Source organism: Carassius carassius, chromosome 16 (assembly GCF_963082965.1).
Source record: "Carassius carassius chromosome 16, fCarCar2.1, whole genome shotgun sequence".
NCBI classification, from domain to species: domain Eukaryota; kingdom Metazoa; phylum Chordata; class Actinopteri; order Cypriniformes; family Cyprinidae; genus Carassius; species Carassius carassius.
This window is the reverse complement of record NC_081770.1, coordinates 28540801-28557056: the sequence shown is the minus strand read 5'-3', so window position 1 is coordinate 28557056 and position 16256 is coordinate 28540801. Positions and strand designations below refer to the sequence as shown.

The following is a 16256-nucleotide window of genomic DNA, read 5'->3' as shown; positions in this document are numbered from 1 at the left end:
TTCATTCATCTTAAAAAGTCACAGGAGACGAAATACTGACTTTAATGAAGCAATAACTGAAATTAAGCCATATTCTCACTATATATTTGCACTTAATAGCCTATTGTGACATTCTATTTTACACAGTAAAGGTCAAAATTTTGAATATTTTCTTTCTGATTCTGACTTCTTGCAGATGTCTCAGATATAGCAGCCTTCAAGGACTCCCTAAATGTAAAAACATACATACACAGCCGTGTTAATAGAAATGGCCACATCTTGGTACTATGTTCAACCCTTGACCAAGAATTAGTATGTTAGCCCTAAAAGATGTGATAAAAGTGCCCCCTCCTGGATATGAAGTAAATTACATCTTAGAATTGCTTGGAGGGCAAATTCATAAATTCATGATGTTTGACCCACAAACACTTAAGCCACACACACATACATATATAAATACAGATATGTGCATACTAGTTGGGGTTTTATTATTTTATTTATTTATTTTTACACTCTGGACAACCACTAAGTATTGTGTTCTTTGCTTATCCAGGAGTGCCAATTTATGTTATTTGGAGATACTTTAGAAAATATCAAATAATAAATGACTCATTTCTAAGAGTTACAGGCAAGCTTCCTTCAGCTGTGTGAAGTTCATTTATAATTGATTAAAGATGGGTATCAAGTACATTCCCTTTCACCGCAAACCACCACAGCCGGAATTAACGCAAGTGTCACATCTGCCACGAAATCCTGGGATTAAGATCCTTGTGCAAACATAATGAGCAACACGCCAGTCAAACTTCAACGGAAAACAAGCAGGGTGAATCAATACACTCATTTTCAGCCATGGTCTGCATTTATAACAGGTACGAGAGAGAGCGTTTGAACAATGGACTATTGATTTCGTGTCGGCCTAATACATCCTTTGGCTTATTAAAGTAAGCAGAAGCATTTGAAGACAACGTTTTCTGAATTCCAGGGGTCTCGCAAAGAAAGCTCACAAAGCTATAATGGCCTCCTCTTGATATGATGCCTTCATGGTTTCCATGATAGGAAGCTGACAAGGTTTTATTCACTGACAGTTTGAGTGAGAGCGAGTGAAATCTGCTCTTGGCTCTTGATCCGCTCCAAACGGACCTTCTTCTTGTCAATATTCCTGTCTCTGTAAATTACGAAGTTGAAGTTCTACACAGGGAAGGCTAAACTTTATTCTAAAAAAAGAAGAAAAGTGAAGCGTTTGGATTAAGATGTAGACCTAAGATGTATAACCAAGGTGTTTAATGTATTATGAGAGGATTTGATACATCAAAAAGAGAGATTGGGATGTAGGTAACAGTTTTGTGGACATTCAGGTGGCTACAAAGCATTTTAGGTTTCATTTAACCTTTTTTAATGATTTAATTAATTAATGGCTTTTCATTAAACATACAAACCCCATGCAGTTGCTTCACAAATCCCATATTTTTATCAGTATGGTACAAAATTATCCTATTTAAATCAATGTGATAAACAAGATAGTAATCTAAAAAATTATATTAAATTAAAATGTGTAATGTAATGGATTGCGTTAATATAATTTGGAATCACTAATGGATTACAATTTGTAAGTAATCTGCCCAGCTTTGTGTATATATCCGATCCCAGTTATTACTGAAAAAATTAAAATAAATAAATAAACTGATGTGACTTTTGGAAAATTAAAGAAAAGAAAATCTTGGAACATTACATTTTTTTTCCTACATTATCTATAATAAAATAATATTGTTACATTATTCAGAAAGTGTAGAAAATATAAATTGTTTGTTTTTAACAAACAAAAATGCTAGATAGGAAATTATCTTTAATGAGGTGAAGGAACTGGCCGTTGTTTTACAAAAATGTTGAACAAGTCGTTTCCTCCATCATCAGTTCCATGGAAATTTGGTAGAAATTACTTGAAATGACAAGAACAAAAATCAAAAAATGTTTTGTTTTTTTTCTCTACAACTTACAAGACTTTAAAGTCCTGAGGTGTTTAATCAGTGGTATATGCTTTTTGAAAGCCACCTTCTTGCATTATTTCAACTTATTTTTAAAATAAAAATAAGTATTTATTGGTGGAATTAGTGGTAAAAAGTAATGACGCAAAGATTCCCACAAATCAGAGTCATACCGAAAGAACTTGCAGCGCTCCTTAAGCTCTCAAAATGCTATTAGTCTCTACAGGTTTTATATTTTACAATTTCATATATTCATGCTTTAATTAAGGCTTTTAAAAAAATCCCTATGGTACAAATCAATGGGGGGAAAAAAACTAAACTAACCTCTGAAAAAGTGGGTGTGGCACTAACATTCTACATTCTAAATGATTGACGCATCTCTGAGTTTAGTGATTTGCATAAAACACACCCATACCATCTCCATATACTTGCCTTTGGTCAAACACATGGTGCTTTTTTCAGATACTTTATCTGTCCACAGACTCCAGAGCAATTTCAGAGGAATCCCATTCATATTTCAAAAACCTCCACTTGCTGACTTACAATCGGCTTAAATAAGATCTCACTTTCTAAAACGGCACAATTATCCATAACACCTGCACTGTGCCGCTGCGCTGACAGAGACTCCTCATCTTTAATTATTTCTAGCAAATGGACTGAATCTGCCCGCTTTTCTGCTAATACTCTGTATTTTTCAAATCGCACTTGCCTTAAACGGAAAATAGGTGGAAATCCAAAGCATGTGACTGGCAGATTTCTGAAAGTAGGACTTCTGAGTTCAGAACTAATTTATTAGAGCTGTATGCTATATTGTTTTAACTTTGAAGCCTATAATTAATGGCAACTTGTCACATACTGTAATTACACAGAATAACAATGCTTTTGAAGCAAAGGTCACTCTCATTATTCGTATCGGCTGGCAACACTGGATATCACTGCATCACAGTGAAATAAACTTTCCTATCAAAATGCTTGCTAAAACGCAGGAAATCAAACCAGATCCGAGGTTTTTTTTTTTTTTTATGATGGAGGCTATGTGTAAACGTGATTGACACAACGTGAGGTTGTGTTCATTTTTTAACATGCAAAAATTTCGTACGAGAGTTTCGGATTCTGTATGCAAAGACCTTGAGTCATTGAATCATTCGCCCAATTCATTTGAGACAATTCATTTTGGAAGGAAATACCTGTGGTCTGGCAACACGTGAATCTGTTTTTGCTTCATTTGTAACTAAAATAGATCCAATTTAATAAAATAAATTTACCAAATAGTCCACGTTTATTTCAATTAGTATGATTTATTCTCAGTTGATCTTGTTCAAAATAAATCAGACTAACTGAAATAAGCCTGGCTTATTTGTTAAACTTGTTTTATGAAACAGGCCCCTGGAATGTGTCTAAATTAAACGTTTTGTTTTACGTTTATATATAAGATGGAAACAATAACTTCAAAAGCTCCAAGTCCATCTACACACTTTCAGACGGCTGCCTGCTGTGTATTTATTCATAAAATTATGAAAGCGCCTCAAAAGCCGTCTGATTGACCATTAAATAAGCGAGTCATTGAATCGTTTCATTTAAGCTTTCACTTAACCGATTCGTTTAAACACACAGAGTCGTCAAGAATTGAACACTTTGTCTGGAGACCTGAAAATGTTTCAGCTTCGTTTGGAACCATTTTCGATGGCAGAGGAAAAATTGACCAGGTAAGTGGTAATAATTGCGTTAGATTTATTGGTAACACTTTAGTATAGGGTCCAATTCACACTAATAACTACTTGCTTATTAGCATGTCTATTATTAACATATTGGCTGTTTATTATTGTTTATAAAGTACATATAATGCATGACATCCATAATCCTACCCAATACCCTAAACTTAACAACTACCTTATAAACTATTAATAAGCAGGAAATAAGGGGTTAATTGAGGCAAAAGTCATAGTTAATGGTTAGTTAATAGTGAGAATTTGACCCTAAAATAAAGTGTGACTGATTTATTTATTTGCAGTGTTTGCAGACATGTCCCTTGGTTTAACCAGGTTTTATTGCAGTACAAGTGTAGTTACCATGTTTTTTGTTTTATTAGTTTTTTTTTTTTTTTTTTGGCATACTGACTACTATTTAACCACAGTTTTACTACAAACACCATGGCTAAACTATGGTTAGTGTAGTAAACTATGGTTATTTTTATCTATTTATTTAATTTATAAACATTGGTTAATTTTCGTGAGTGGTAACACTGCAATTGCTTGCAAATCTGTGGCTGTAAATATTATATTAGTTTTTGATCCATTTTTAATCATATTAAAATGTATAACAAGTATCCTTGTAGAACAAGAATCTTTACACATTGCAGCTCAAATGAAACTCACTTTGAAAGGAAAAAGAATTGAAGCCATTTAACAAACTACAAACTTCACATTTAAGCTTTAAAACACCTTGATTGACTTTCTGGATCAAGGAGTGAATCAAATTGCCTTTGCCAACTGACAGCAATGTCCAATTGATGTCAATAAAGCTTAACTACCCGAAAAGTTCCTTTACATCAGACCGAACTACAAAAATGTTGACTATGAGTATGTTTACTCAGCAGAAGGCAATGCCACACGACAGATGAGAACATATGCCAGCACCGGCGGATGCCTCTTCACTGTAAGGACTGTTAAGACTCGTTTTACAGGGGATAATCAACACCTGCTTGCGTGATAATGAAGCTCCTCTCTGATGGAAAAACTGGTGTTGTGTAACAGGCCTCTGTAAGGTCAGAACGATGGATGAGGGGATTGGATTTAATTTACAGTCTGACCTTCGCTGTCTTGATGAAGTGGTTTGGCTTGAGAGGTGTGAGCATCACTTTTGAGGAATCAACAAGCTGACAGCCAGATCATAACAATAACCTACAAAAAGGAGAAAACTGGGACATTTCTGGTCATAATGATTCTAAATCGAAACATAATGTTATTAGTCTTATTTTCCGTAAAAATTTTTTATCTAAACATCATCATCAAGCCACATTTAGGCTATTGGGAGAACAACATTTTGTAACATAAATTTTAGATTAGATTTTGAGATGAAGATTTGTCAACATGTTATAATTTGATATAGATATTTGCAGAAAATGTATCAGCTTTTCAGTGAAAGAGAAAAACGAATTGCAAATCAACAGTATAAAGCAAACTAAAACAAATCCCCTTTGGTATAGTGGAAAAATGATCCATGTTGGATTAGACCTGTATTTAATTTAATCATGTGGATGAAAATGAGACTGAGGGATTAGATGTCCAGTCTTTACAATGGCAAACACAGTTTTGGCTACTGAAAGTTAGGTTCAGAAAGACAGCCGGACAATCAACAATATAATAACATCATGGAAGTCAATGGCTGCCAGCCACTGTTTGGTTACCAACAATCTACAGAACATATTTTTTCTATGTTCAACAGAAGAAAGAAACTTGTACAGATTTGGAGCAACTTGAGAGTGAGTAGGGGAAATAGACCCCTACTGTTTTCCCCAAAATAACCACAGAGAAAGTCTAGATAAATTTGTATTGTACTGTAACTATGGACTACATTGACGAGAGTGATGAAGAAGTTTTCACCATGAAGCTTACACTGGTGATGTACCGAAGAGAAAACAGATTTTACAGTAAATTATATCATTTTCAGCAGTAAAAAGCTTGTTTTAAAGCTTGTTTTGTAGAACATCACAGTTATATATTAGGCTATATGAAAACAACTGAGCCTGTAGAGAGGGAGTGCAGAACGTGTTATTTGATAAAAAAAATATAACTATATTTTCAGATTGACATAATTATTTATGTTAGTGGGGTAAAACGCAATCAGGGGGCAATGAGCAACAACTAATTGGTTGAATCAAAATATCTGGACTTTATATTTAAAAGTCACCTCAAGTTAGCATCAGCTAGTTCGCTAGCTAGTTAGCATCAGCTAACTTTTTTTTTTTCAAATAGGCTATTATAATTTTGTAATCCATAACATAGGTAGGGTAAAATGCCCCCTTGGTACAAGTTACATTTTAAAAATAGCATGAAGTACAGTCCATTTAACAGACAGTAGCCTACTTCAATCAATCAATAAAATGGTGGGCAACTACAGTACCCTAACTTATGGTACATGGAAATGTATGCGAACAGAAAAACCGTATTACCATTAAGTATCACTAGAGGGAGATATGTTTCCACCTCAGACCTTTTTAGTAGCTAAGACTGTGTTCAAGAGTCCTTAAAAGAAAGCTTTAAATAAACCAAAATCTGAATTTGAAGTTTAGTAAACAGCGTTTTCACCACCCAAACTGAACCAAACGTTATTAAACAGCTCGGCAATAAAAGCAACACGACGTGCGTCGCCGACAGAAGAATTCAATTACAATCCCTATTGTTATCATTACTATATCTGGGTCGCTGAATACCTCTAGACCACTGCGTGCCTGTCATGTTGCACTTGTGTACTGTCTGAAAGCCTTCCACACCTCGACACGGTCCCCCGCCGTGTTTACACTCGCTCATCTGCTCGGTGAAGCGCGGGCGCGTGCCGCGAATCTCAGGTATTTCTCAGGGCTGTCCGCGCGCGAGACACCTGTTGGTCTGTCTGTCAAATCTGACTCCATTTGAGTCAGTGCTGTTTGAATCTTATACATAGCTAAACCAAAATATCCTACTACATTCTTGAAAGTCATGAACAAATGCATTCTGGGTAGTCAGCGGTTATGATCCTTAAAGCTCTGGGATTTTGGCATCGATCCGTTGAGAAGCAAATACAGGTGTGCGTTATGAGTGACCGAGGCCAGGTACAATAAATCACTTCCAGAAAAGCTGCCAGAAACATTTATAGTTGTTTACCAGAGACAGATGGTCGTATCAATTAAAGTTGGTGTCAAAAAGAAGATGCCAGTCATACTAAAAAGGGAAACATAATCTACTGACCCCCGCCCCACGCTTTCCTTTCAACAGAACTGTTGGCTTTTTTTCACTAAAAAGGGTGTGGAGAAAACTTCTGTCATCATTTTCACACTCTAACGTCATTCCAAACCTTTATGGCTTTCTTCTGTGGAGACAAAATTGAGCTGAATGTTGATGCAGCTTTACAATGGCAGTAGCCAACTTTTGTCAAATAAATGTAACTGCCTTTTTCTTATTTATTTCAAAAATTCAGTTTTTTTTTCTTGCAAATTCTTCAAAATTGTGAGTTTATATCTTGCAATTCTGAGTTCATAAATCAAAACTGAGATAAAGTCGAACTTACAATTTATGTAATTATTATTGTTATTATTATTATTATTATTTGGTGGAAACAGGCACCTATGGACTAAGTGACTATGGACCAATAAAGATAAAAAGCACCATTAAAAGTAGTCAACTCACAAACCAGAGTTATTTGTTCGTAATCTGTTGACTTCACATATAACATGTTTTTGATTCACTAAAAAGAACCAGTTCCTACACCACACAGATAGCACAGTATGTTTACCGTATACGACTCATTCATTTGGGAATCAGACTACACAGATTGTGCTGTATGGTTTTGGTTCACTAAAAGAGCCGTTTAGGAGTCATTTGTTCTGATTCACTAAAAAGAACCGGCTCATAAGATTCATTCATTCAAGAATCAGACTTCTTGGATTGGGCCGTTTAGAAGTCATTTGTTCGGAGTTTCTGATTCAATTAAAAGAACCGGCTCATAAGAGCCATTCATTCAAGAATCAGACTTCTTGGATTGGGCCGTGTGTTTTTCATTCACCCAAAATTGCTGGTTAAGAATTTTTCTTTTTTTCTTTTTTTCAGGAATTGGACATCACATCACGTCGCCTCAAGTTAGCTTGAGTTGACTCCCTAAAAAGAACTGGTTCCTAAACTAAAAAGATTGCATTCTATTTTTTGATTTACTAAAAAGAACTGGCTTGTTTAAGAGTCATTTGTTCAGGAATTGGACTACACGTATCGCGCAGTATGTTTTTGATTCACTTAAATGAACCTGCTCATAAGAGTCATTTATTTGGAAAGTGGTTTGATTACACTGGCTGGGTTGTTTGTTTTGATTCACTAAAAAGAATCAGTTTCAGAAGAGTCTTTGTAGGAATCGGATTACACTGGTTGCTATTTATGATTCGGAAGAATAAGCACCTACAATACTATTCAATGTTTGTTGGGCTGGAACATTATACTCATTATACTCATACCACATTTGGCATAGCTGAAAAAGAAAATGCAAAAGTGCAGTGCAAACATTCCCATTAACATGTTTGTGTTCTGTTGAAGAAAGCGAGGCATGTTTGTAACAATTTGAGAGTGAATAAATGATGACAGAATGTTGGGGTCATGTATTTATGCAGGCTATTCATTGTGAGCATCTAAATTATTTATGCCTCTTATGTCTAACAATTCACTGAACAGCTCTACAACAATGGAAATAGGCGACATACGACGCCCGATCACCTGTGCCCATTTTTCACTGTCACATGACCACATTTACCATTGCCATCATTCCACATGCGCTCAAATATAGTGGATCAGTTTCAGTCCAGTTAAATATACACAGATAATTACACTGTTGTAATTAATTCAAAGAACCATGGAACGACAGGTCAAAGCACAGATTAGCTTTTTGAGTTATAAATACATTATGTGGGGCAATTTCTGTACCACAATGACTTATATTATTGTATAGCTAGTCAAGAAATGTATTTTGTCATTTAGCGGCACAGGTACGGTAGCAGAGCTCTGGGATGGTTTGTAATCAACTGGAGGTCTAGTCTAGTGTTCAAATCATCTCTGACTGGCTGAAATGAAAGATTTCTCTGACCCTGTGTGGCCCTGCGCTGCTCGTTACAAGTCCTCCGAATATTGAGAAAGGCAGCTTCAGGCCTCCGCCGACTTTATTTCATTTTTTACAGCAGGAAAATTAATTAAAACACCCAGAGAAGAAGAACGACTGCCAATAACACCTTCAGATAGTGAGAGACTGTCTGTCTACGTGCACTTGTAGGGAGAAAGTGGAGTTATGTGACATGACTAAAGCAAGTTTTAAATACAGGTATATCGAATTGATTTTATTTGCATGTATATTATTTTATTTTTTTGGGCTCAAGTAATTCAGATTAGACAATCTGTTTACATTGCATAGAATAAAATTCTAAATTGAAAACATAACCTTTTATTAGTTTCATCTACAGTAATATTCCAATTTAAATAAATTATCCGGAAAATAATTTGCATACACTGTTGTTCATCCTGTGCAGTTAATAATAATGCATTTCAGTTGTGATTCTGTTAACATATAATTATTTTTAGACGTTGTATTGCCACTAGGGGGCCGTATTTCTTAGGACATGTCCGTTTGCCCTGTTCACAATGTATTTATTCATTCATCTATTTATTGTTGATCAATATAATGAATAATGCAGAAAGTCTTGGGCCTGGATTGTAAGCACCTGAAGACTGTTTGATGAGTCCGTCCGCAGAAGCCAAATGGATTTCACTGTGCAAATGGATTTTATAATGTCTGTGAAATCAGAGCTATTCTGCAAGAGATGTAAAGTTGATCTATCTGATCACAAAATGAGCCGAGACTCTTATTTCATAATCACAGTTTTAGCATGTTAACCATCATATATCCTTAATTAAAAAAAAAAAAAAAAAAAAAATATATATATATATATATATATATATATATAGATATATATAGATAGATAGATAGATAGATAGATAGATAGATAGATAGATAGATAGATAGATAGATACATGTAGATCAGTAGCACTTTATAGGCCATATACAACATACACTATAAGGGAGTGTTTATACATTAAACACATGACTATTTGAATTCTACAAATCGAATATTCGTAGGGAATCGAATATTTTTTTATTATTATTCATCAAAGCGCTGTGGAATCGAATATTTCTCTGTCATTCGGCGTCAAATGACTTCAGAACAACTAGACCACTTGCGAGAAGAACTGTGAAATATTATGACGTAGGTACGTGACATTTTAAGAGAAAATGTCAGCCAAATCTCTTATGAAATGATCTAGAGAGGACAATGGCTCAACTGAAGAAACCGATGCAGGGTGATTTGTCCTCTCGACATACGGTTGTGCATTGTTTTTCTTTTTAACCCTCGTTTGTCTTTTGTAATTGGATAGGATGCCCCCCCCCCCCTCTCCCCTCTCTCTCTCTCTCTCTCTCTCTCTCTTTCTCTGACAGCGGGCTTTTCTCTACAGTAAGCGCCTGGCACTGACATTATGTGGACATCAGCGAGGAATATATAGTGTATCATCTAAATTCGCATCGGGTTATCAGCGCATTCAACTTCATTATTACCAGGTAAAACGGCATTATTATGCCGGATATCTTTTCCCTGTATCCATTTCGTATCTGTACATGTTTTGGCAAAAGCATCTGATCCGGTCAGAAGTGAGAGATGGTTCAGAATCGCGCTGTTCTCCCTGAGGAAAGCGATGCTGTTGTTGTTTTGGGAATAAAAGCGTTACGCGTTGCGTACCGGTCCGTTTCAGCACAACTGATACAAGTTTAGCAACTAATGTAAATAGGAACGGCGAAGTTTACAGATTTGTCAACGTTTTATGCAGTAATTTACTACGCAGCTGTTTGAACGTGCCGTTAAATTAGCATAACGCGCAATATTTACCGTCCGTATTTGTGTAGAAGACGAGACCAAGTTGATCTGTAAATTTAGATTGCTAGTTAATCGGATTAATCTGCTAATGCAAAGTAAATCTGAACCAACCCAACCCTGGCTAGTGATTTAGGATTCAAATCTGTTTATACTCGGACTGAAGATTCCTCATTGGTTCTTTGCAGTACTTTAAGGTTATGAAGCACGTTTTGGTTGTATTAAGTTGTTTATGCATATCATGGTATTGGTTTCAAGTTTCGTTAAAGGTTTAGTACAAAACCTAAAAAGTTATTTCTAGTGAAAGCGCCTCCATCAACCTTTTTTGGTTCAGTTGAAGCCTGTGTGGGGTTTGTGGTGTGGATTGAAGTTCATAGATTGGGGGCCAGATGCCAGAGGTCTGGGTGATCACTCCTTCTGGACATTGATTTGATTTCAGATGCTCTAATTGATCAGGTTGACCGGGAGCCGAACCCCCACAATTAGTGCAAAACTAATTTGCTCGGGTCAGTGACTGAATGACTGAGCATCTTTGTAATTGAACTGATCCAGGAGAGAGCATGGGCTGTTTGTTGTCGAGAACATGCACTTAGACTATCTATCTATCTATCTATCTATCTATCTATCTATCTATCTATCTATCTATCTATCTATCTATTAATGACCTCCCGTCCGTCTGTCCTGATGTCTCTGTACAGATGTATGCTGATGACACTGTAGTATATGTTCATGGCAAGAATATTTCTCACGTGGCCGAGAAGCTCACTAAATCCATGGATAATATTACAGCTTGGTTAAAACAATCCTGCCTGCAGCTGAATACATCAAAAACAGTAGCAATGTTTTTCACAAAGTCCAATAAAAACTTAAGTGTTGAGCCAAATATTTTCGTTTCTGGGGAAAGGCTGCAGATCGTGCCAGAATACAAATATCTGGGGGTTTTGATAGATTCAAAGTTGTCATTTACATCACATGTAAAAAGGGTCTGTAATCGCAGCAAATTTAACCTCATGAATTTTAGACACATTCGCCATCAAATGTCCACACAGGCAGCAAAAAAGTACATGCACTCTATGATCTTATCACATATCACTTACTGTCTTCCCATCTGGTCACAAGCTGGTGTTACATCTCTGAAACCTCTGCAGTCACTTTACAAACAAACTGTTAAAATTCTGGATAAGAAACCAATTATTTCTCATCTTTGTCCAATATTACAAAAACACAGATTACTCAGTTGGGAAAACATGGTCAAATACTCAAATCTATGTCTTCTATACAAAATTATGAACGGTTTATCATCCCCTCCACTCCACCAGTTTGTTAGCATCCGTACAGCTGATCACAGCAGAACCAGAGGTGCAGCGCGGGGAGATTGTGTCATTCCCTTTAGAAAAAGTGTATTTGGTCATGCTTCTTTTTCTGTTCGAGCTGCTACCGAATGGAACCGCATTCCCTTAATCATCAGAAATCAAAATACATATTGTACATTTAAGAACCATTTAAAGAAATGGTTTCTTGAATTTCAGATCTGTCAACATTAACACATTTCTAGACCTGCTCTATCCTCTATCTATCTATCTATCATCATTTTCAGTACACTCAATATTTAATGTAATTTAATATAACACTGTGAAAAAGTGGTGTATGATTTACTTTGAAACAGTCACTCACTTAATTTCACAAATAATTGCAAAGAGATACACTGAATTACACACAAAAATGGTTTATTAGTGTTTATATCATACTGTATTTCGGTTTTAAGGAAGGATCTACTAATATTTGCCGTGCTTAACTGTTACTGCATTATATATTTCTAAATATTATTAAGGCATTTGTTCAGTGATTGAACCAAAGAAATGAAGTTAAAGCTTGACTGCTCCAGCTTAGCTTGTAATGTAGAATAAAAACCTCATTGTGCTCATGGTATTTTCTCTGCTAAACTGTTTGGCATGTGAGCAGCTAATTCTTCTTCTCCGAATCACTGAATAGAGATCTTTGTTGCTGTTCTTTTGCCTCTCAGTACAAACTAGCTTTGAAGATAACTGGGTATTAATAGGGTGTACAGGGACATGTTCATAGCTGGTCCTCATCGTGTGAGATGTCCTTCAAAATAGGTTGGAAACATGTATTTTTATCAAATGGCTTTTTATGAAATAAGACGTGCCGATGTAATTGTTGGCATTAAAGATTTGACAAATCTGCACCAAAGCACATTCGTTTTGGTTCTGTGATTAAGCCCCTTGTCAACTCAAAAGCAAGTTCATAAGAAAACAAATTGCCTCTCTGGTTGAGGAAATGAGGAGGCCAAAAAAAGTGATGAATGACCTGAGAAGGGGTTTTAAGGGTAAGTGTAAACATCCTTCCAAAACAAAGCCGGAATCAAGAGCGGCTTTGCTTGAAGATCTTCAGACCTCCTCGTTGAAGCACCTAACTCACAATGTGGCAGACAGGCGATTAACTGTGGTTTAATCTGCACCAGGCCCTTTTCTCCTCAACGTTCTGATCTACGACACTATTTTTAGCCCCACAAAACAACCACGCTACCCCAACCCCCTAAAAACCCTGCAGCCGTCTGTGAGGAATCCAGCATTTAGGATAAGAGCGCAGGCTCACTTGGCGCTGCGTGAGGATGCTAAGTTTGTCAGCGTGACATGCATGTGATTCATGCAAATTCTCCCTTTGTTTGTTTCGGGCGACTTTGCGGCGCGTGGTGCATCACGAGGTGGCAGAGCTGATTGTACACAGATTCTGTGTTTAAAAAAAGATCGGAGTTCGGGATATTGACCGCATGCATGTACATTGGCATCAACAAACGCGCCCCTCGGCCTGCAGCATGACTCGTACGACTGGGGCTTTAGTTTAGGTTAAGCACAAGATTATTTTTATAAAATTAAAAGCCCATGTGACTTTCTTTTGTCTGTGGAACCTTAATGGAGAGATTCTGCAGCTCTTTCCTGTACAATGCAATGCAAAGCACCCCCCCCCCCCCCCCAAAAAAAAAAAAAATCATGAAGAAAACAGTTTCAATTTTCAGTCATTTGAAGCTTTTGTATTTATTTTTGGGCAATTTTGAGCTAGCAGTCCAACCAAATACTTTTCCTTTTCGACACTCATTTATTAAATTCTTTAAATCTTTCATACGGTTTGTAAATCATTTTTCAATTACCCATTATTTGTGTTTTAAGAAATAAGGGACGTTTTTATGGATGCAAAATCAATATATGCATGTGAAAATAAAATAAAAACACTGTTATCATCAGCCGATATTATTATATAATTCATTTATTGTATTTTTTATGTTGTTTCAGCATACGGTATATTGACTATATATTGCTCAATATTTGGATATTTAATTGTGCATTTCCTTCTTCCTGATTAATTTCACGTTTAGATCATCTAGCGCTGACTTCACATGTCACATTTAACACCGATAATTGATTTTTATCGTTATATTATGTGTTTTGCTTTTAGTTTGCAATATACTTTTTGACAAATTTAAGATGAGCCATTTATCAGTTATTGGTCAAAACATACAAAGTTTCTAAGGTATGTATTTTTTGAAAAATATTACTGGATTTTTTTATCAGCCATTTATGGATTATTGGTCATAACAATTATTATTATTTTTTTAAATACTGGTGCATCCTTTGTTTGTGTAATGTTTTGTTTATAGATTTTATTTATATTTCGTAATATACTATAAACATAAAATATTGCATTTGAATACAGCAACTTATTGACGATTATTGACCATAACGTGAATTATTTAAAATATTTATTGTCTTAATAGTATCAGACATAATTTTAATATTGGTCTATCTACTGTATATATCTGTCTATCAATCTGTCTGTCTGTGAATAAATCTTTAGTTTTTTTGGTGAACTTCCTCTTTAAGTAAAAAGAAACCAGCAGATTGATAGAATAATAATGGCTCAACGTCTGTCGTATGAGGTAAACAAATTAGATCCATTGAGTTTCGCAGAAAGAGACGAAACTTGCTGTCACTTTGTGTTTGGAGCTGAAACGACTGTTCCCCCAGACTCTCCTCCTATAGCACTTCCTCCAGCTACATTTGTCAGCTTACATGAGGATATTTTTCCAGTCTGGTACATTTATAGGTAATGAATTTTATTTTTGACAGACAGTGTTTTCCAGACTGGTCCATTGGTGACTCTTTGTGCCACCACAAGGCTCAACCAATCAGAATCAAGGACCGGAAAAATCCGTTTTATGATTGTTCATTAAATTATTATTATTATTTATTATGTATAGTCACTAGGGACTGCAATATGGATTCTTCAGAAAATCTCCTTTCCGTTATACAGAAAAAACTACATTAAAAGCATAATAACAGCATTAAAAAATGCTACTAAGTGTTTCTAAGTTACAATTTTGCATTTAATTCAATGTAACTTACAGTTTCTTTGTTATTTTTTGTATGTTTAAACATATTTGTAGTACTTTGTAATACTTGTAGTAGTGTGTTACTTTGTAATTTCTTTGTGACGTTGAAACAAGTTTCACTAGTTGCTAGTAAATTGCTAGTAAATCCTACATTTTTTTTATAATTGTATCATTTTCATTCGTCTACTCTTGCCGGTTTTGACAAAAAAGGGCAAAAATAATGATTGTTAATTTGAAACGGATATTATATCTCACTATTTCAGCCAGCTTCTACTGTATAGCGTCAAGGTTGTTGCTTTTGTCTAGAGACTGCATCTAAACTTAGAAGCGATTCTCCGTTGTGCATGTTGTTTGACACTCATATCTGCTTCAGTCAAAGTTTTCTCCCATCAATGTCACAACAGCACCCCCCTTCCTCGCCCACTGTCAATGTTGTGCTTCCAACTTTTTCCGAGCGTCTTTGATATATTTCTTTGGAAGAGAGAGTGTTGCAATTTAGAGCTCTGAGAATTTTTAGATCAAGACATGCTTCTTCTCTATCTCTCCCATTTCCATCGGTATCAAAGCCAGCTGGCAAGGTTGCAATCAAAAGCTGAAGATAATTTCCGGAAAACGCGACACGTTTGACCCGCTCGTGAAAAGCGAGAGAACATTGTCGTTTTGATAAAAGAACGCAGAGATATTTGCATCTTACTGTCGTTCATAACGACTGTTAAAGTTAGCGAGGATTGTGTAATTGTTCAGTCGATTTATACAGGCCTCCACTGAATCATTTCCAACAGAACGGTGCTTTCATAGAAAGAGAATACAGATATTGTTTCATGTGTGCTAGCGAGCAGAATGTGCGAAACGCAGCCCACTGCTCCGAACAAGCTTCCCCTTATTTGTCTGCTTTCTGAGAGATTGAGGTCATTGTTAATTGAAACACAGACACATGTTAATTAGTGTGAGATATTTTTCCCCTGAATCTCTCCAACTAACGATGTCCTTCAATTAATTACAGTGCTCCTGTCTCCGCTGCAAGCTAGTGCTAGTTAAAAGAAAAATAAATGAAAGGAATTGTTCACCCACAAATGAACATTCACTCGTGTGCTTCACAAACGGACTTTCTTTCTTCTGTCGGGCACATAAGGAGATGTTTAGCAGAATGTTCATGCTGCTCTTTTCCTTGCAATGAAAACCGTGGCCACACACTGTTTAGCTGCGAAATGTAATTTTATTTGTGCTTCTGAAT

At 35.9% G+C, this 16256-nt stretch overlaps 1 protein-coding gene across 3 annotated transcripts in view; it reads left to right on the top strand.

Annotated features, from left to right (window-relative positions):
- The first annotated feature begins 10195 nt into the window (after positions 1–10195).
- pcbp4 (poly(rC) binding protein 4) overlaps positions 10196–16256 on the top strand; it is a 94327-nt gene continuing 88266 nt past the window's right edge. For all 3 annotated transcript variants that reach the window (XM_059569792.1, XM_059569790.1, XM_059569793.1), the window contains exon 1: positions 10196–10304. The gene's annotated coding sequence lies outside the window, so the exon portion shown is untranslated. The remainder of the gene's footprint in view (positions 10305–16256) is intronic.